The sequence below is a fragment of the Mus musculus genome, chromosome 12, assembly GCF_000001635.26.
Source record: "Mus musculus strain C57BL/6J chromosome 12, GRCm38.p6 C57BL/6J".
In the NCBI taxonomy this organism is placed as follows: Eukaryota; Metazoa; Chordata; class Mammalia; order Rodentia; family Muridae; genus Mus; species Mus musculus.
Genome location: NC_000078.6, coordinates 34,597,201 through 34,618,017, shown reverse-complemented (window position 1 = coordinate 34,618,017; position 20,817 = coordinate 34,597,201). Strand labels below are relative to the sequence as shown.

The 20,817-nt window shown below is 40.3% G+C and overlaps 1 protein-coding gene across 19 annotated transcripts in view; it reads left to right on the top strand.

Annotated features, from left to right (window-relative positions):
- The window catches only part of Hdac9 (histone deacetylase 9), an 869,516-nt gene that overhangs the window by 299,078 nt on the left and 549,621 nt on the right, over positions 1–20,817 (top strand). The window lies entirely within an intron of this gene.

Sequence of the window (20,817 nt, the reverse complement as noted above, 5' to 3'; positions counted from 1 at the left end):
AGACTGTGTTTGTGACAGCGTGCTGCTGTATGCAGTCAGCTTTGTTCATCAGTTAGAGATGGTGAGCCGACTGAAATAAGCTTGCATTTATTTTGTTTTGGAACAGTACTGCTGATAGAGTGTATTGTTCATTGTCTAAGTTTGGGACGTTTCCCTGCTCCTGTTCATGGGAGAGCTTACTAGAAAATATGCAACTGGAGAAATACAAATAGAATGAAGTCCCATAGCTTTATTTAGGACATTACTGCATCATAACGGCTTGCTTATAGTTTTATTGTAATTGCCGTAAAAGTTACCCCTGAGCTGGATGGCAGTCAGTGTATTGCTGTACAGAGAAACCCAACTCCTGAAAGCCTCTGATCATTGCAATGGCCAGGACTAGAGGTGATGTCTAGTGTGATGTCATTGTATATACCTCAAAGCTGGGGGGGGGGGTGTGTGTGGAAGGGATTGCTGTATACAGAGATGCTGAGCAGGCTTCAGCCCAGACAGCATTTACCTCACTGAAGCCTTTTCTCCGTTCTAAGTCTGCAGGTTTATCCTCCGAGCTCATCAGAACAAATTATACTCTGTGCATCCCAAGACCACCTCTGAAGCCCTTGAACTGTTTAATGTGCCTTTCGTTACAGCAAAATGGTAGCATTTTACATTCAGATAAAGAGAGCTGTCATGTTGCCACTGATTCCCATGCGTCTGGTTTCCTGATATATCTGCCTTTAACTCTCCCAACTTCAGGAAACTTCCTGCCTGAATAGCCAGCTTAGATCGCCCAGGGAGCTTTGCTGTATCCCAAACCTGAACTCCATAGTTTACATTCTTCCATCTTACATGGTACCAGGTGCCTTGTGTGGTTTTCTTGCTCCACTCCAGTATCAGCCAGTATCATGTGCCCGCAGTTTCCCGACTTGAGTTCTTACATCCTGGTAGATAATTCTTCATTTCTCATCTCGTTCAATTTCTGTTTACCATTGACTCTACTTTGACACCTTTCATGACTGTCTGAGTTTTACTGAACTTGCATAGAATTTTTTTTTCTAATTTTGATGAGCTCTTTAGCTCTTCTGTTTGTCAGTTAATATATTCACAGTGACAAGGACTTTGAGGCCAAGTCCTTACTGAGATCCAAGTCAGTCTCACTTTGAACTTACTCAGCTTCCAGATGAATGGAATTAAACAGCAGGAGGTCACATTTAACATTGCAGTCTATTAGGTGGGCTTCACAGTCACTTCTGTGTTGCCTAGTTAGGAAGATCATTAAAGCCAAAATAGAGCTCATGATGAAGGCATCCTGTGCCTGCCTGGGGATCTGAGTTTGGATCCCCCAAATCCACATAAAACCTGAACATACTAGTGTAAATACCTGTGATCCAGCAGAGCCCTACTAGGAGACAGGAAGCACAGATAAGAGAAGCTTGTGGGACAGCTACCCTGGCATACATATCTGTGAGCAAGAGAGACCCTATCTCAAACAAAGTAGAAAGACAGGGCCAACACCTCAGGTTGTACTGATACATCCTTAGAACATTATGTCCTGGACAAAGCCACACATATACACATGCACATATACTGGACAAACATGTACACACATTATATGCACATGCACATACATGCCACATAAATACTATACGATACATCTATACAATACACACTATATATACAAATGTACACATATTGCACACCCACCAAACAGGTACATATATATGTGCACACATAGGCAGTACATAAATATGCACACACTATATTCACATGCATATGTATATACATATTACATGCACACTACACATATGTACAATATGCATACACACATGTACACACATGTTTATGAACACACTCTACACAATATATACTGTACACACACATGAACCACATGTACACACATGTGTGCACACACTGCATACATGCACATACTATACACATGCATACACATACCACGTGCACAATACATACATATACCATACACATTATACCCACACAATCCACATACACACTACACACCATATAATACACACCACACACACAAATAACACACATGCTCATGCACACACAGCACATATACATGTATGAACACACACACACACACACACACACACACACACACACACACACACACACCATGCACTATCCCTGAATCACCTAGTATAGACAAGTCACAGTTGGAAAGGAGTGTGTCCATTCTCTTCCAGTTTAAGCAGCCTGTCTCCACTCCTCTACAACCTCTGTAGTTCTTCAGTCAGGCTGAAGGAAACTCTCTGATGCCTTTCAAACTTGTTTGTTTGTTTGTTTGTTTGTTTGCTTGCTTGCTTGCTTGCTTGCTTGCTTGCTTGCTTGATTTTCATTGAGCTTTAGTTAGGAAATTTGGGGATTGTGTCTTGGGGATACATTACATGGCCCAATGCATTCTGGGTTTTAACAGGAGTTTCCCTCCTGGCTCCAGTCTCTTCTTCCTGCTTCTCTTGTCTTTCTTTTCCTAGCATAGCAGCATGGCAGAATGTCAGGTCACTGTATCTCTCTTGTGCCTAGCCTTTCATACATCTTTTTAATCTCAGATCTGACTAGTTCTGCTGATGGATCATGAGGGCTGTATGAAGCTTCCATGGATAAAAGAAACCCTATGGGAAAAAAAAAGCATCTCTTGCTCTAAAGACTGTCTCTGTCTTTGCTTTAAACAGTTCCCATTTTAAATACTGTCAGCCCTGTTCTGTGTTTGCACATGAGACCATGGGGTGGTGGCGGCGTCTTCACATCCTTACTGTTCATAACTGTTCTGCCTTTATTTGTTTCTATGGGAGCCAGGAGGGAGGCCTTGGGCATAGCATGCACTCAATCAAATATGGGCTTTAGAGCCTTGCCCATTTTTTTTCTTTTAATTTTGTACATCTTATTCTTTCCCCTGTTATGGAATCCGAGTACAATGAAAGCTTTCTCCAAATTGCTGCCCCTGCTTTATTTCTCAGTCAGAAGCTTGCAGAGAAGATTTCCAACAGTTGTCGTGTGGGCTTTTCCTGAAATGCCATGTCACTCCACAGTGATACTCTGCTATTTTGACTACGCACAGAAAGTGAGGAGGGAGGTGGGCTGCACACAGAGAAGCGCCGGTGACATCATACTGGTGCCAGGCCAGGGACAGAGGAGCATTGCTTATCTGAAGAATTTTAGAAATAACAAAGGCAGCATGAACTTTGAAAAAAGTCTTTCCTTTCAGTAGCAAAATAAATACAGTAATTGTTGCTATGGCATGGGTCATTGAATACGTTTTCTTGCTGCTTTAGATATTAATTCCAACCCTCTTGATAATTATTTGCTTTGCTAAGTGTTAGTTAGGTGCACATAGCGCATTAACTTCTTCATAATTAATGAATTATTGCATTATTCTAAAGCGACTAACAACTTACTTTTTATCAAAATATGCCATAGGTAACACAGTAAGAAAATGGCTTTTACTAACACAATGGATTTTGTTATTAAAACAGTTTGTGAAATTTTAGTTTCAAATTTTAGTAGCAATATTTGGAGATATCCCAGGATATATGTGGATTCATCTTGTTCAGGAGAGGAGTTTGTTTCATGTGACTATATGGCTTTTCTTACAAAAACAATGTTAATATTTTATATTATTTATAATATTTATATTATATAATATGTTAATACAAAGAGCCTGCTGTATTTTTCCTGATAATACATCCTCTATAAAGACACATTTAGCCTCAAAATTTTCCTAGATTTTGTTTTTTAATGTTCTTGCTACTCAACACCACATGATGTCTGAGAAAGACTCTCTGGAGAATCCAGAGTGGGTGGGAAAGGCCCACCTTGGGGCTGCCTAGCTTTGAGACCCGCCTCTCAGAGGAGGCTATGATCCCAGTGTCGCTGTTTAGCCTTCTGAAGACTAAGCATTGGAAGGGAAGGACCCAGGCAAACTTCAGATGAGGTAGCTTGCTTCTGACATGGTGTTCTGGTTTCTTATAATTTCACCTTCTCAGATTTTCAGTTGGATTGCATATATTAGCTAGGTCCATGAAAATGCTGAGAGCAGCTCTGACACTCTCCTTTTTATTCACCTCCTTGCTCTCTCTGTTGGTGTTGGTCTTCTTGATTCCATCTCCACCAGGAGACTGTGAGGAGGGCCAGAGATGTACCTTCTCTGATACTTCTTCCCTTTTTATGGACCTACGGCATTTTGATTATCCAGTGAATTTCTAATAGGTTTATGCTGTTTACGGCGTTTTATACTTTTATTTGTTTCTACTGTTTGGGAATCAGATGTGGGATGTCAAATTCCAGCATGTCTGGACTTGTGTTACACCCTTACATTACATTTGATAAACTACTTGAATTTTCTCTAGAATCATCTATTTTAAATGTCATTCCTTGTAAAGAGGCAGTAAGGAACTCCTTGCAGCTGGAGTGTGGCTAGGCACTTCAATTGTTCTTTAAATAATTTTACGTTTCAGTTGTACTTTTTTTTTTTCATTTGAAATAGGTAGCCAGCTTTCCAGCTTGAAGTGTTTGTTTTCTTGCTGCCAGATTCTGATCACTCAACCAACATTAAAAATAACCCCGGCGTTTGTTGTAGTCCCACCCATCTGACACTGTCAGTGCAGTGCTTGGGTTAGGCTCAGCCAACTGGGACAGTGGAGCACAGACTGGAGTCAGTGGATCATCCCAGTGAAATATTTTCTTTCCTTTGTGGAAAGCTGCTGGCACTGTATGAATTGAGGCTAGTGCACCAGCTCTTTTCTGATCTGTCCTTCAGGGACCCATCTTGATGGTTGGTTATACATCTTCATAATGTGGCTTCAAAGCAGGATGCCGACATCCCACGCAGTAGGACAGAGGCAGCATCTGGAGGAGGCATGCATCATTCTGCTGGGGGGATCTGGAATGGCAGGGATTCCTGCTGTCCACAGTCCACTGGACGGGACTCTTATTCATCCTCACCTGAAGGGAGACAAGAATCAGTATAGCAGAGGAGAACAACTTTCACTGGACATAGCGCACAGTGGGAAAAGAAATTTATGTTAGAGACATGCGAAACCAAGGAAGCCAGTGTCTTATAGTCAAAGGGGCTTAATGATTAGGCAATAAGGGACCAAAAGATGAACAAGGCAATATGATCTTGTTACTAATGTCACATGATGTTATGAAAGACACAAGTGCTTCAGTTTTTATAGATAAAGGGACACATAGGGTTAATAAAAATTCATCTTTTTGGTTGGATATCTTAAAGAGTTTAAAAGGGTTGTCAAGAAGGCTTAGTGACTAACATCACTTACCGCTCTTGCAGAGGATATGAGTTCACTTTCCAGAACTTAGATGGTGTGACTCACAGCCACCCATGACGGCAGCTCCAGGGATCCTATGCCTATTGCCTCAGAGGACACCTGCAGTCACAGGCACATTTGTACATGCCTATGTATAATTAGAATTAAAAATAAGATCTTAGAAACCACAGTTCTTAGGTCAAAGAAAATTAGAAAACCTTTTGCCCTGTGTCCGGGTCTTAATATTCTACAATTGGATAATGATACATTTCAAAATTTCCAGAAGGCCGTGCCACAAATTAGAACTGTTTATCCAAGTTTAGTTCTTACTGATTAGCGATGTAGTCTTTTTATTCCTAGGCTACATTAATACTCTCAACAAGCTGCACTTGCAAACAATGGGCTATACTTGGTCACTCCAAGCAGCTTCCAAATTGCCTTGTTGTTTTCAGTAGTCTCACCTACTGACAGTAGAAGCCCTGGTATGATACTGCTTGACTGAAATCCAGCCTCTGACATCCATGGCATGGATCAACTTGGGCAAGTTTCTTAACTTCTCTCCTTTCAATCAAATGCAGGTAGTAGGTAATTTTCTTGTATGAGTTTATTGTCAGCATGCCCCGAGTTGATACGTCAGGGTACAACTGATGTAAAGTCACTAATAGATGCCAACTGTTGTCGTTTGTCACCTTCTCCTCTGTGTCCTTCCCATTTCTACTTTTCACCGTGATTTATACTTTTCCCTGTACATCAAGTGACATTCTTATTCTCATGACTAAGCTAATATGTTTTAGAGCAATGTCAGCCAAATGCAGTGGCCAAAGAATGGCTTTTAGAGTTGCATGATTTACACTTAGATCTCTGAACCCCAACTTACAACTATGCCACCGGTGAACTATGGTCTACTTTGACCATGGACTCCCTGGCATGCTGGGGTGTTATGATGACCTGCTAATTTGCTGCGGTGAATATCCAGTGATGGTTGTTCTCTAGCTAGATATCTATGTCTCCATATCCATTCCTGCCCCCCCATTTGTATTCTGTGTATCATTCATCCTGGTTAAACACATGCCAGTACTTGGCAAATGGTGACGAATGCCTGGAAGGAATAAAATGATGACCAGGGAGGCCCTGAATGTATATTCCCATTAACTTGGTTTATTTGTTGGACTTGGACGTAACAGATCACTAGGAGGTTCAAAAGCACCCCTCCCTCCAAATTTAATGCTGAATGTAGCTTTGCATATGATTGGCAGAGTAATTGAAAAGGTTAGTAAAGCACCCTCAGTTCTGCCAAGATTCATTCATAAAAGCCAGGAAGTATAGGGGCACATATAATTATCATTAAAATGGGAGTGAACGTAAGGGCCAGCTAGAAAAAATATTAAAGTAGCACAATACAATATTTAAATATGGGCAGGTAAGGTCTTGTTTTGTTTTACTTCTTGTTTTGATTTTTTTTGCGGGGGAAGGGGGTAAGGAAAATGTTGCCTGAAGATGACAAAGAACCAACCAACCAACCAACCAACCAAAAAAACATCTAAAGGTGATTGAGTTCTGAAGAAATAACTCAACAAAGGATAGAAAATCCAGAGCAGGAGTAAAATGTGAAACTGATCGAAGCGGGAATTAGAGAAGTGGTGCTCACAGGAGTGAGTCTGGCCCGTGTGCTAAGTGCAGTTTCCAGAAGCAGCGAGAGACCTGGATAGTAAAGAAGACAGAGCTGAGATTTGAAGCAAAACATGACACACTGCAAAGGGCTTATTTCAGGAGGGCTATGCCTCTTATTTTTGCTAATCTTTCAGATATTTAAAAGACTCCTAAGCTTAAAATTAGGTTCCTAAAAGAAAGAATAAGGTAAGGCTGGTGGGAGGGTGTTTGGGATTGTGGGTCACAAACTTTGGAGTAAATTCTTGCTTAGGGCAGAGTAGAGAGAAAAAAGATGAATCCCCCACCTTAGAGGCTCCTGTGGCCCTGTGCCTGTTCCAGCCACACAGGCAGAGCAATGTTAGCTCCTGCATGCTGCAAGCTTGCTTTTTTCTTTTATGTGAAATTTCTTTGGCCTGCCTTTCCTTGGCCATGGGAAATTATTTCAAACAAAATTTCCTACAGGCTATGTAGGAGCAATTCATGGAACAATAGGCCTTGTGGCAAGCAGAGTGCAGAGACTGCTTAGAATTTAATGTGAGTTATTTTTGTGTCTATTCAAACCTGCTTCTCAGTTGAAGTTCAAATTACCCGTTGGACAGGAGAAGGCTATCTGCTCATTTAAAGCTAGGATTCTTTGGTTCCATGAAGCCAAATTTAGGATGGGTTTTAAAAACTAAATAAACAATAGTCTCCCACCACATTAAAAATGGATGTGTCAGGTTTCTGTGTGCTTTAGCTTTTAAATAATCTCCATTTATCCTCCTATAAGGGACCTTAAATATTTATGGCATGGCTGTTCATCTCAAGCATACCCATCTTGCTAAAGGGAGCCTCAGAAGTGGAGGCTTCCAGTCTTATTATAAATATTCGCTGTGTGTCTTCTTGCTTTCAGCAAATGACTGTGGAGTGTGGGACTGTGCTTCCTGGTAGTGGTGTGCTTGTGAAAGCAGGAGTGAAGACCATGGATAGAGCTACTGTTCAGTGTAATTTTTATATAATGTAATAAAATGTGATTTTTTTTAAGGGTCTGGAGGGATGACCCAGCAGTTAAAGGCACTGTCTGTACTTGCAGAGAACAGGGTTTGGTTCCCAGCATCCATGTTGATATCTCCCAACGGTTCCAGGGGATCTGATACCCTCTTCTGGCCTCTACAGGCACCAGTCACTCACCTGATACAACTACAAAAATACAGACTAACATTCATGCAAATAAATATGTCTAAAGCTAATTTTAAAGTATTATCAGAAGAAATTAATTTAGAATATTATAATAAATTAATTAATTAATATAAATAGAATTTTATAGCAGTGACCTAATCTTGACCACACTATTTGTGGGATTAACAATACAAATATTGGGACCCAGTTTTGCGAATTCAGATTCATTAGGTCCATGGGCATAAGCCTAGGTATATGGAATAGGTATATGGGAGTGAATGGGTTTATGTATGTTACTATGTGTGCAAACCCATCTATGGAAAGTGACACAAGTCATTCTAAAGTTGATCCAAGGATAAGTTCTATTACAACTCATTAAATTCTCTTTAGAAATTCATTGTTCACTGGGATGGCTGAGGGTAAGACACTGTTGCCACGCCTGGTGCCCTGAGTTCAATCCCCTGAACCTACTTCGTGTAAGAAATGAAATGACCTCAGCAAACTGTACTCTTACCTCTATAAATATACCATGGCAAAACACACACACACACACACACACACACACACACACACACACACACACACACACACACACGCGCGCGCGCGTGAGAGAGAGAGAGACAGAGACAGAGAGACAGAGAAAGACAGAGAGAGAGAGAGAAGAGAGAGAGAGACAGAGAGAGAGACAGAGACAGAGACAGAGAGACAGAGAAAGACAGAGAGAGAGAGAGAAGAGAGAGAGAGAGACACTTACACAATAAGTAATTAGACATAATAAAACAACTTTTAAAGAAATTCATTGTTTAGGAACTATGTCCTCTGGGTCTCCTGCATGCAAGGTGTAGCAAGCATCTACTGTTTCTTTTATCCAAGGACACTTTTGTAGGCTAGGAACAAGGCTTATTGCTCTACTCATTACTTGAGTATGAAGCTTGTTTTCACTTAACATAATTTCAGAACATAACTTTTTATTTTACAATTTTTAGATTTTTTTCATTTACATTTCCAATGCTAACCTGAAATTTCCCTATAACCGTCCTCCCCCCCCTGCTCCCCAACCCACCCACTCCCACTTCCTTGCCCTGGCATTCCTCTGTACTGTGGCATATATATAATCTTTGCAAGACCAAGGGCCTCTCCTTCCAATGATGGCCAACTAGGCCATCTTCTGCTACATATGCAGCTATAGACACGAGCTCTGGGGGTACTGATTAGTTCATATTGTTCTCCCTATAGGGTTGCAGACCCCTTTAGCTCCTTGGGTACTTTCTCTAGCTCCTTCATTGGGGGCCATGTGTTCCATCTAATAGATGACTGTGAGCATCTACTTCTGTATTTGCCAGGCACTGGCATAGCCTCACAAGAGACAGCTATATCAGGGTTCTGTCAGCAAAATCTTGCTGGCATATGCAATAATGTCTGGGTTTGGTGGTTGTTTATGGGATGGATCCCCGGGTGGGTCAGTCTCTAGATGGTCCTTCCTCTGTCTCAGATCCAAACTTTGTGTCTGTAACTCCTTCTATGAATATTTTGTTCCCTATTCTAAGGAGGAATGAAGTATCCACACTTTGGTCTTCCTTCTTCTTGAGTTTCATGTGTTTTGCAAATTGTATCTTAGGTATTCTAAGTTTCTGGGCTAATATCCACTTATCAGTGAGTGCATATCATGTGTGTTCTTTTGTGATTGGGTTACCTCACTCAGTATAATATCCTCCAGATCCATCCATTTGCCTAAGAATTTCATAAATTCATTGTTTTTAATAGCTGAGTAGTACTCCATTGTGTAAATGTACCACATTTTCTGTATCCATCCCTCTGTTGAGGGACATCTGGGTTCTTTCCAGCTTCTGGCTATTATAAATAAGGCTTCTATGAACATAGCGGAGCATATGTCCTTATTACAAGTTGGAATCTCTTCTGGGTATATGCCCAGGAGAGGTATTGCTGGATCTTCCAGTAGTACTATGTCCAATTTTCTGAGGAACCGCCAGACTGATTTCCAGAGTGGTTGTACCAGTTTCTAGTCCCATTAGCAATGGAGGAGTCAGGACAAGACTTTTAAGTAGGTCCAGTAACAATTATTAAAATCTTTAACATTATTCTGGCAAACATGATGGTAGATGTAATTTATAGAATTTTTCACAAATGTGATAATAATATTCTAATATAGATTTAAAGTGACTGTCATCCTGTTCTTAGCACTCAGCAAGATGAAAAAAATCAAATGTATTAAATGGAGATGAGCATTATAAACTTAATATTTATTTGACTTGGAGACAGTTTTGACAAATCACACAGTTCTGGATTGTGGTTCTACGATTAGCAGTGTTTTGTGAAGTTAGCCTTAAGGTGGGGCTTCTTAGTCCTATGGGGATTTAAGACGTCAAGGAGCTAGTATGTGAGAAAACTTCATAAAGGCCAAGTGGTGTCATTTCCTTCTTTGTCCTGACTTACCCAGTGCTTTCCATTGGGAAGGAGGTACACATGAGCATGTTGGTGGTTATGTTGAGTCTGTGGATTCAGATAGTTTCACATTTCTGTTTTAGCAACCCAAAGTTTCGGGAGATAATATAATCCCTGCTATCTTCTAACAGAGGGCATTATTAGATCTAGCCTCCTAAAATATGCTTTTTGTTTTTGGGGGTTTGTTTTGTTTTGTTTTCCCCCAGAAACTGGGTTTCTTCACATGTATTAGAGACTTGACATTGTTAACACTTACTAGAATCTTTTAACCACTTATTTTTTTAAGCTTTTAACTACCTCTTTTTTAACTATTACTCTACTGCAGAAATATATCCTGACTTTTAAGTCTGTCCAAACAGCTCTCACACTGACCACATCACAGTTAAAACAGCTTTTTTTTTTCCTATAAGGTTTGTCCAATGTTTCTTTTCAAAGGTATGTATTTGTCTAGTAGTTGATCCTATGTTAATGATAAATTGTAACGTTTTAAAAATCACTTTTTGTCATATTAAGAACATAGGGACAATCGAATTTTCATACAATTTCTAGTTGTTCAGTGTATGCTGCTTTGTGAACTTGCTGTTCAACGTTTCTCTCATATCTTCTTCCTGTTATTCCTTGGGCTGCCTCTCTCTTTCCTCTCTAACCATCTCTCTCTCTCTCTCTTTCTCTCTTTCTCTCTCTCTCTCTCTCTCTCTCTCTCTCTCTCTCTTGCCTTCCCTTGAGTTATTCTTTGTTTTTACTAAGAGATACAGTAGGCCAGGCAATGTGCAGGCTTTAGCACTGAGAGTAGCTTAGAGAAAAACACAATCTTCACTTGTGCAGAATTAACACTCTAGGGGTGGAGACAGGTGAATGTTTATACACACACACACACACACACACAGATATACATACACACCTACACACAGATATACTTACACACATGAGCACACACATGAGCACACACACACACACACACACACACACACACACACACACACACACACACGCACACATCATAAGGACTATGAAGCAATTAGAATGTACTGTACAGAGGAAACAATAGGTCATATGAGTTGAATCACTGCCCTGCTTATAATACAGGAGGCAAATTAATAAATAAGTTATTAATGCAACTGGTACCTTGGAAACAAAGAGAAAGTGCTATGTATCCCGCACCTGCCATCTCTCTCATTCACCTCTATAATTTTACTTACCCTTTTCAGTTACCCCTGCTTTTCTATTTGAAGCCTGTTCTGCCCTCATAAATTGTCTCAAAAGAGAGTTTAAGGTTTTGATGTTAACCCCTCAGATGGCCTTCTTAAAAGACCATGTCTTTATTTTTAACATTCTTTTATGAAAATTATGCTTTAGAAATCCAGCTACCCAGGCACTGGAGAGATGGTTCAGTGTTAATGATTTTGTACTCCTTTTGCAGAGGAAGTTCCCATAATCTTTCTAGGGGTGCTTACCAATACATGTGACTCCAGCTCCAGGGGATCCAACACAGTCCTCTCAACCTAATGTGCATATAACTACCTCCATGTACATATTTAATTTTTAAAAATATTTACACTTTACTTTAACATTTCTGTGTATATGTACCTAAGTGTGTGTATTGTGTGTCTAAGTGTGTATATGTGTGTGTGCATGTGAGTGTGCATATGTATTGTGGTGCCTGAAAAAGCATGTGGAGACCCTAGGAGGTAATTCAGTAACTTGGAACTGAAGTTAAAGGTAGTTGTGTGGAATCCAATACAGATGGCAGAAACTGAACTCAGCCCCCTGCAAGAGCAGCAAATGCATGTAACCCCGTTATCATCTCTCCAGCCCCAAATTAAATCCTAATATAAAAAATGCAGGCATTTGATTAGTGGTGATAATTATGCTCATTCAGTACATTAAAGCAGGCTACATATTTGGAATTTGAACTGGCAAAAGTCCTAAGTGGGGCCTGGGATGTCTTCTGGCATCCATGAGTATAGCTTTATCTACTCTGGCAAGGAGCCTGTTATCAGCCCTGGGTCCCTGTTTGTTTTTACAAGATTACATTAAACATATTAAATTACATGTTTATTATAAAGAAAAACTGTATTCCAGATTGGCACACCTCTTTCCTAAGCCTTCTCCTGGGAGACAGCCCCAAGTTGCGTCAATATAGAACTGTTCTCTCAAGCCGCTTTCTCTCTACATACAATATTTCAACATTAGCAAAAGCAATTTACAACAGTGCTCCAAAAAAATGACATATCATACAATAATGACTCCTGTCCATTTTTTGTATTGTTTCAGGTTTATTTTCATACTTTCCAAGACTATAAATAAAAAGCAGGTATTTTCAGTGTTGACACCGATAAAGTCATATTTTGTTCTTGGAAAACACGTTACTTTAAACCTCAGAAAATGTTGCCTTTCTGTAGAATTTTCCTCATTATATAAAAAAAAGTAACATATTGGTCGTATTCGTTCCTCAGAAATCTGGGTGGACTTTGTAACTCCCTAGGTTAGTTATGGGAAGATATAGAACTGTGTGGGTCTTGGTTTCACAAAGTATTTTTACGTGGGTTAGCTCACTGGACTGCAAGATCTGTTAAGTCACTATGTCACTTAAATGTCACGAAACTGTTTACGCAATCCTGATACATTTTTGCAGAGACCATGCTGCAAAGCTAAGTCTCTATATGTTACATTCAGCCCCAAGCAGATTTTTATGACAAGGTAATAAACCCCTGGAAACAGGTTTATAATGGAAAATGCAACTTGACCCCCGCTAGAGGAGCCCAAACGCACCTTACAAAAGGCTCATTTCTGCAACATACAAATCCCTTTCTCCCAGGGGTGGTGTCACTGGGAAAGGTGTACAATAATAGTTGTATTTACCATAAATGCCTAACATATTTTATGGTGATTTGATTGTATTAAAAATTTCACCTTATAGATTTTAATAAAACTGCCTCTGGGCAACATTATTGCAGTTGGATTTGTTTTCCTTTGCCCACTGCTCTTGGTGGAAAGAAGTGAGCAGCCCTTATAAAAGGCTTTGGTTTTTAGTACCTGGTTAATAAAAAATAATTTCCTCTTCTTTGGACCTGTTCGTGGAGCTGAAAAATGACTCCGTAGGTCAGTGGTGTGTGGCAAAGCTAATTTCTATAAGCTTTTTATCAGGTGGTACTTAACCAAACAATACGGGGACACTGAAAACCCCTTCGATACCAAATATACTAGGCAGAGTATAATCCCCAGTTGGCACGGAGAAGAAACCATGAAACATCTTGTTCTTGTTGGTTTCTAGTATCACAAAACCTTCTGGGTCTGAGAAGTTAAAAGCAGGTGGACATTTGCAGCTAAGTTTGGATTTAGAAGTTTTCATACTAATAATACTTGTTGTTTAGAACCCAATAAAATGTAATTTCCATTTGTTGTTGACAACGGTGCCCCATTGGATTCAGTGTGTGTTTGAGGTGATGCATATCATGGCAACAGGGAGAGTGTGTGCCATTCACATACATGCATGTCTTAGCAAGCTTCCTTTCCCAAGCATCTCATTAGCCAAGGAGGAGGATTAGGCAAACATTCTAATCCTGAAAACTCAGGCATCTTCTCTTGAGGTTTAGCAACCTGTTTGCTGGGTGCCTTCCAGAACAAAACAGGGAATTTTCACACCCCTCCTGTTTCTGATGTTGACAGAGCAACCTCCAGGAATGGAACTGGGAGAAAGGCTGCATAAAGTGCCAGCGCCCCTGGGTGGCTGGCCGCTTTGCTCCCAGCCCGCCTATATAATTGCAAGGGTGGAGAATGTGCATGTATATGTAGAAGGCCACAGATGGCAGGTAATGTGTGCTCTTCTCACTGTCTTTTTACAGGTGCCCTGCGCATTGTCAGTGAGGCTTTGTTCCATTCAGAGCTCCTGAGAACACCTTAAGAATTTGGAAAGTTGATAGTTGAGCTTGGAGAAATGGAGATGATATGAGATCAAACAAGGAAACCTCGTCTTAGATAAAGTTGGAATGAGTAACAATTATAAGGTCTTTGAGCAAATAGCCAAAACACTTTTTCCCCTTTGTATTTTATTTTTAAGAGGCTAAGACTTGCACTGTATAGAGGTGGGAGGGACTTTTGCATTCTCCAGTGAGACATATGTAAAATCACCTACATTACTTCTGCTCCACAGCTTTGTTCTTGGTAAGGGTAGCCGTAGACAAGGAGAAAAACATATCCTACATCTCACACAGGAGGTGGGCGGTAAGGAGGAATGTGGGCTCCTAGAGGCCAGGTGCTGGAGAAGCTGGGCATGGAAAGCACAGGCTCCCCTCAGAAGGCTACTTAGTCTCTGTGTAAAGTTACACAGGTGATAGTTCTCCAAACCCGTGTCCAGGAAACCAATGGCATCTGTAATAGTAGCAAGATTTGTAACAGGCCAATTGTGACGTAGGAGAAGACGCTCTCAGGCGGCAGGGAAAATGGAAAGCCCTGCTAAGATTTGAAAAAGAAATTATGAGTCATGTTGCAAAGATGGAGTTGAACAAAGGCTCCTGTCACTGATGACTTCGGAGGAGCAAGAAGTACAATGGGAGCCATTGATTTGAGGCCTGGGAAAGGAAGGGGAGTCATGGCTGACTATGTTCCTCAGGAACCAAAGATTGTGTTGTCCAATCAAAGTCTGCATTGCCTTCTAGCTGTTCTCTAGCCTGGAGTAGTGGAGCTGTCAATTAATATAGGGGTATATAAAAGCTTAGGACAAGTTCCCAGGTACTGAAGAAACACAACTCCAACTGAACATCCTTAAAAGGATCATTTGTAATCCAAATTGCTCCAAACTCCAAAGTATAATGAGTGTCAACTGGAGGTCAAATATTGAAAATTCAATACCTGGAGTCAGAATACAGGTGCACTAAAATATCATATAAATCATCTTCAGGCTTTGTGTATAAACTACATATGAAATACAAATGAATTTCATGGTTATGTATGGGCCTCATCCTCATGCTATCTCAGTATGCAAATATTCTAAAAGATGAAAGCAAAAATTGAAATCTGGAATATATCTAAGCAATGTCAGATGAAAACTTTATGTGGCTATGCCCAACCACATGCATAGTTTACATAAGCTAGACTCATATACATTAGTTGTGGTATGAAAATGATGGAGAACTTTTAGCATAATATTTTCCCCCCTCTGGAGTCTTAAAGGACACACAGCACAGGCATTATGGAGAATATCAAAGATGTACTTCTTGAAAACTATATATAATTGTATTTATGTGAAGTATTAAATGTTTAAGATAGGCTAGTTTTGTTTTTGCCCACTAAGAGGAAACTGAATGGTGCGTTGATTCCCCGGAGCTCTGTGAAACTCACGGGACATAAGCTTCTCTCGAGCTGTGCATTTCTTCTGAGGATCCCTTCTGTACTTGATCAGTTGTTTTACCAAATTCTAGGGCGTGTGTCTAACTACATATGGACACCTAACCAGGGAGAAGAGGAAGGACAAGCTATACTGGGCTTTGGGGGCTATGTTCTATCAGAGCACTCTGTAACCTGAGTACTTTAAGGCTTGAATAAATATTACTTACTGTCCTCTGATTAATATTAGCCTTATTTATTGATTCCTTGATTGTGCTGAAGGTGGAGAAGATGAGCTTGATTCCTTACTTGCCTCCGTATTATGGGTGATAGCGTTGGCATATAGTGGAGGGATGATGATGGAGAGTGACCCTAATGCCTCAAGCAAGAACTTAGATACTGCTTATATATTTTTTCTTAGTATTACCTGACCAGTTTATTTGTCAAATGTTCTTCTGGGAAAGAAAGTATCTAGTAATAATAAGCCCCAAAGTTTCACTAAACTCAGTGATAGAATTAAAAGACTAGATTCCAGAGAAAACCAACATCATTCCATTCTTCTATTCTTAAGGGTCTCTCAGCCTAATCAGAAATATTACAGGTAAGTAGCTTATATGGATATTAAGAAGAAAGCATAACAAAACAGATTCAAATTATTCTGAACAGGAATCTTCTCAGATGGAGAGTTAAGAGAAAGCTTCATTTTAAAATATTTTCATTTATTCATTGAGAATATTGTATTTGTACACAATAGATTTTGATCATATATACCCAAGTTCTTCCCCTGCCATTTTCCCCAGCCACTCCATGTCATCTCCTTCCATGCATTCATTTATTTTATTTTTTTTATTCTTTAAACCTGTTGCATTCAATTAGTAGTTCCTGGATATACATGGGTTGAGCACCATCCACTGGAACATCTTACTCCAATCAGAATGATTTAAATCAAGAAAATATTACAACAAATACTGGTGAGGATGCAGAGATAGGGGAACCCTGTCAACTATTGTGAGAACGTAAGTCAGTGGAGCCACTATGGAAATCAACATGAAGGTCTCTCATAACACTGTAAATAACACTGCCATTGGATCCAGCTGTACACTTGTGGGCATATGCCTAAATTATACTGTATATTCCTGCAGAGGAACTAACTCATCTGTATTCATTGCTGCTTTATTCACCATGGCTAGGAAACAGAACCAAACTAATGAATAAATAATAAAAATATATATTTACACAACAGAAATGTATTCCGCTGCAGAGAGTAATGAGATTTGTAAATAAATGGGTGGAGCTACAGATACTCATAGAGAATGAGCTAACCTGGACCGAGACGGCAAATGTTGCCTCTTCCCTCTCATGTATAGATGCTAGTTTTAGATCTTTAGTCTTGTATGTTTGACTTGGGGTTTCCGTGGAAGCTCTATATGCTGTTTAGTTTTTATCAACTTGACACAAAGGAGAGTCATCCTGGAGGAGGTAACTCCAACTGAGGAATTGCCGCCACCACCTGGGAGTATGTCTTCCTTACTAACTGATGTGGCACAGCCCTGCCTACTATGGACAGCAATAACCCTGGGGAGGTGGTTCTTGGCTATATAAATAGCAGACTGAGCATGCAACGGAGAGCAAAGGCAGTAAGCAGGGTTCCTCATGGTCCATGCTTCAGATCCCGTCTCTGGTTTCCGCCTTGACTTCCCTTGTTGGTCTGTGAACTGTAAGATGAAGTAAAGCCATTTTTCTTCAAGTTGTTTTGTCCTGATCATTACCCCTGAAAGCAACCCCAAATACCAGGAACTAGAAAGAGTACACTGGATGTGGACTTAAGGGATGGAGGCAAGAGAATGTAGAAGGTATGAAGTGTGTGTGTGTGTGTGTGTGTGTGTGTGTGTGTGTGTGTGTGTGTGTGTGTGTGTGTGAAATTGTTGAGTCAGTGTAAGGAGCCGCCCTTGCAATCATATCCAGTGTTCTAACTGATAAACAATTAGTCTGCGTATGTGCTGGGGTATTTCTCCATTCCTTGTGCCCTGCCTGTCCCGTGGAGCGTCATCTGGGCTGATAGTGAGCAGCCAGTCAGGGTGAGTCACGTCTCCAATCGCTCTTTGTGGGTTATAAAAGGACTGAGTTTCCTGTATTCGAGGTCTTCCTGAGAAGTAAGCAATAAAGCTTTGCCGTAGAAGGATCTGGTTGTCTGAGTGTGTTTTGCTGGCGAAACATTATAAGGACAAGAAGTCAGGACAGAGACAGGAGACCAGGGTTCATTGCTTAGACAAAAGACAAGGAAATGCTAGGAATGGAGATGAATCCCAGGCTGATTAAAGGGGAGGGGAACAGCACTGTGGAATTGTGGAATAATGTGGGGAGTAGAGATAATTTGACTTCTCAGCACAGAGTCTGAGATGGGTCGGGTGAAGGATGAGCTAGACTGGAGAAGGGCCAGTTGATGGAGAGTTTAGATGGAAAACCAAAGCCTTTAAATGACTTTTTCTCCGAGTGCACAGGGATTCCACCAGCAGCTTTCAGATGTTGTACAGCACGGTATGGGTAAGAGTGTTAGTTTAGAGAACATAATCTCCTGTTGCAGCGTTAGGAATAACGAATCCAGGCATGACAATCTGTTTTAATATTGTGTATTTCTGAGACATGAACTGGATTTTGTACATTGCACCATCGACAGGTTATTTCATGCCTTCCTCGCTAAAGCTGCTCTTCCAAGAGTAAAGCCATACACACACACACACACACACACACACACACACACACACACACACACACACACACACACACACACATTGTTTTAACTTTTAGACAGAAAATTCAGGGTGACATAGCAAGTCTAAAGACATCCACAGGAATAGCTGGGTGTGGTGGCGCATGCCTTTAATCCCAGCACTTGGGAGGCAGAGGCAGGCAGATTTCTGAGTTCGAGGCCAGCCTGGTCTACAAAGTGAGTTCCAGGACAACCAGGGCTACACAGAGAAACCCTGTCTCGAAAAACCAAAAAAAAAAAAGAAAAAAAAAAAGAAAAGAAAAGCCATCCACAGGAACTATGACATTTTAAACAGAGTGATTATTTAAAATGCTGGCTTGCTGCTTGAGCAAATGCAAACAGAGGGTTTCATAGCTGCTAGTCAGCAGGGTTGCCCCTTGAAGTCGTTGCTTCATAGTAAATTAGTGGATGGAGGAAATATGTTTACATTTCAATTTCTATTATACATAGGATTTCACTTGAGAAGTAGATAGATTTTTTTTCTTATTTATGAGTTTGGAGCAGTAAATGATATTGAGTCTATGTATATACACATTTCAAGTTCCCATTCAAGGGTATAAACAGAGTGAGCTATATACTTATGTGGTAAGACATTGATACATTTGTAATCTTATTTAAATCAGAAGCATATCCAACACAGTGAGGAAGTTAAATGAGATTTCTGGTAAAAGGTTATCGTGACTATAGATTGCCAAGTACAATCTTACGCTTTTATCAGTAATAATTCATTGACAGAAAGAAGAACAGATTTAGTCATTTTTAACGGCCTCCATTCTGTATGTTCTCTATAATTCCTTTAATCATAAAACTTACACGTCTATTATATGCGTGGTTTGGGCAGGTGCACAGTGCCATGGCTAACGTTGTTGAGTTAATTGTACTTTATTTGTATGCTTGCAATGAAGGTGCCAGCTAGCAGTGCTCACTGACATAAATTAAACACACAGCCTCGCTTGAAGGTTAGATCCTGGAACTTCCCCAGCTCTCTGAAATAGCTGCTTCAAGCTTGCCCCCACTCTGATTCTCATCTACCCTTACATTAGTGTGCTTCCAGTTTGCCGGCTCCCCCTCTGTCATGATTCATTGTCACTATTGATTCCTGTCTAGGGTCTTTACATAAATGTTTCTTCTCAGACATACACCCCCCCCCCCATGTTCCTTTCTCAAAGGAAAATGGAATACAAGTGGCTAAAGTACCCTGATCTTTCTTTACTCCCCACACTGGCATCCCTACTCATCTTCTTGGAGACACAATATTCACTTTCTTTGCACATCCTCCTAGACCATTAATGGAAGTTTTAGGACTGAAAGAAGTAAGAAAAAAATTGAAATTGCCAAACACTTATTCATGTAAGAAAAAAAATAGAGAAAGACATATGGCAAAATTGCTAGCATATACACACTGGAATTGTTCATTTATGATTTCAACAGCAATGTAATCTCACCTCCAAATTTAATTCCTGAACTAAAGCATTTCTTCTTTAGCCCTTTAACTTTGGGTATAGGCAGCAAACAAAAGAGCCATTGCATTGAGTTGGGCACTGCCCAGTTGTCTGAGGATAATTTCCATAGTCCATACTTCCAGTTGGGTTAAGCACGGGTGCTTAACAGCCTACTTCTTTGCTATGACAGCGTCCAAATCACTCATCTCTCTTCATCAAGGCTTCCTTAGTGAAACCTATCTATGGGTGTTTTCAGAAAAACCACTCTTAGACAGTTGCCACTTATAACTAGATTTTAAAATAGGAAATTGGAACATGGTGATACCTAAAGATTTAGGAAATGGCTTTTAAGAAAACGTTCTTTAAAGTGCTGATAATTGCCGGGCATCATGATGCACGCCTTTAATCCTAGCACTTGGGAGGTAGAGACAGGTGGATTTCTGAGTTCGAGGCCAGACTGGTCTACAGAGTGAGTTCCAGGGCAGCCAAGGCTACAGAGAAACCCTGTCTCGAAAAACAAAAACAAAACAAAGCAAAACAAAACAAAACAAAGTGCTGATAATTCTGTACCCTGACATAGCAAGAGGATCATTTCAATAGAAAACAATTATTTATGCCGAGTTTGGGACTTGCAGTCTATAATTGTGAGCATACCGAACACAACCATTCTACATTCTACATTCTTAACCAAACATTTTCACAAGATCAGTGTTTTCCCTTGTGGGTGATAGTTTTATATGTAACTTTT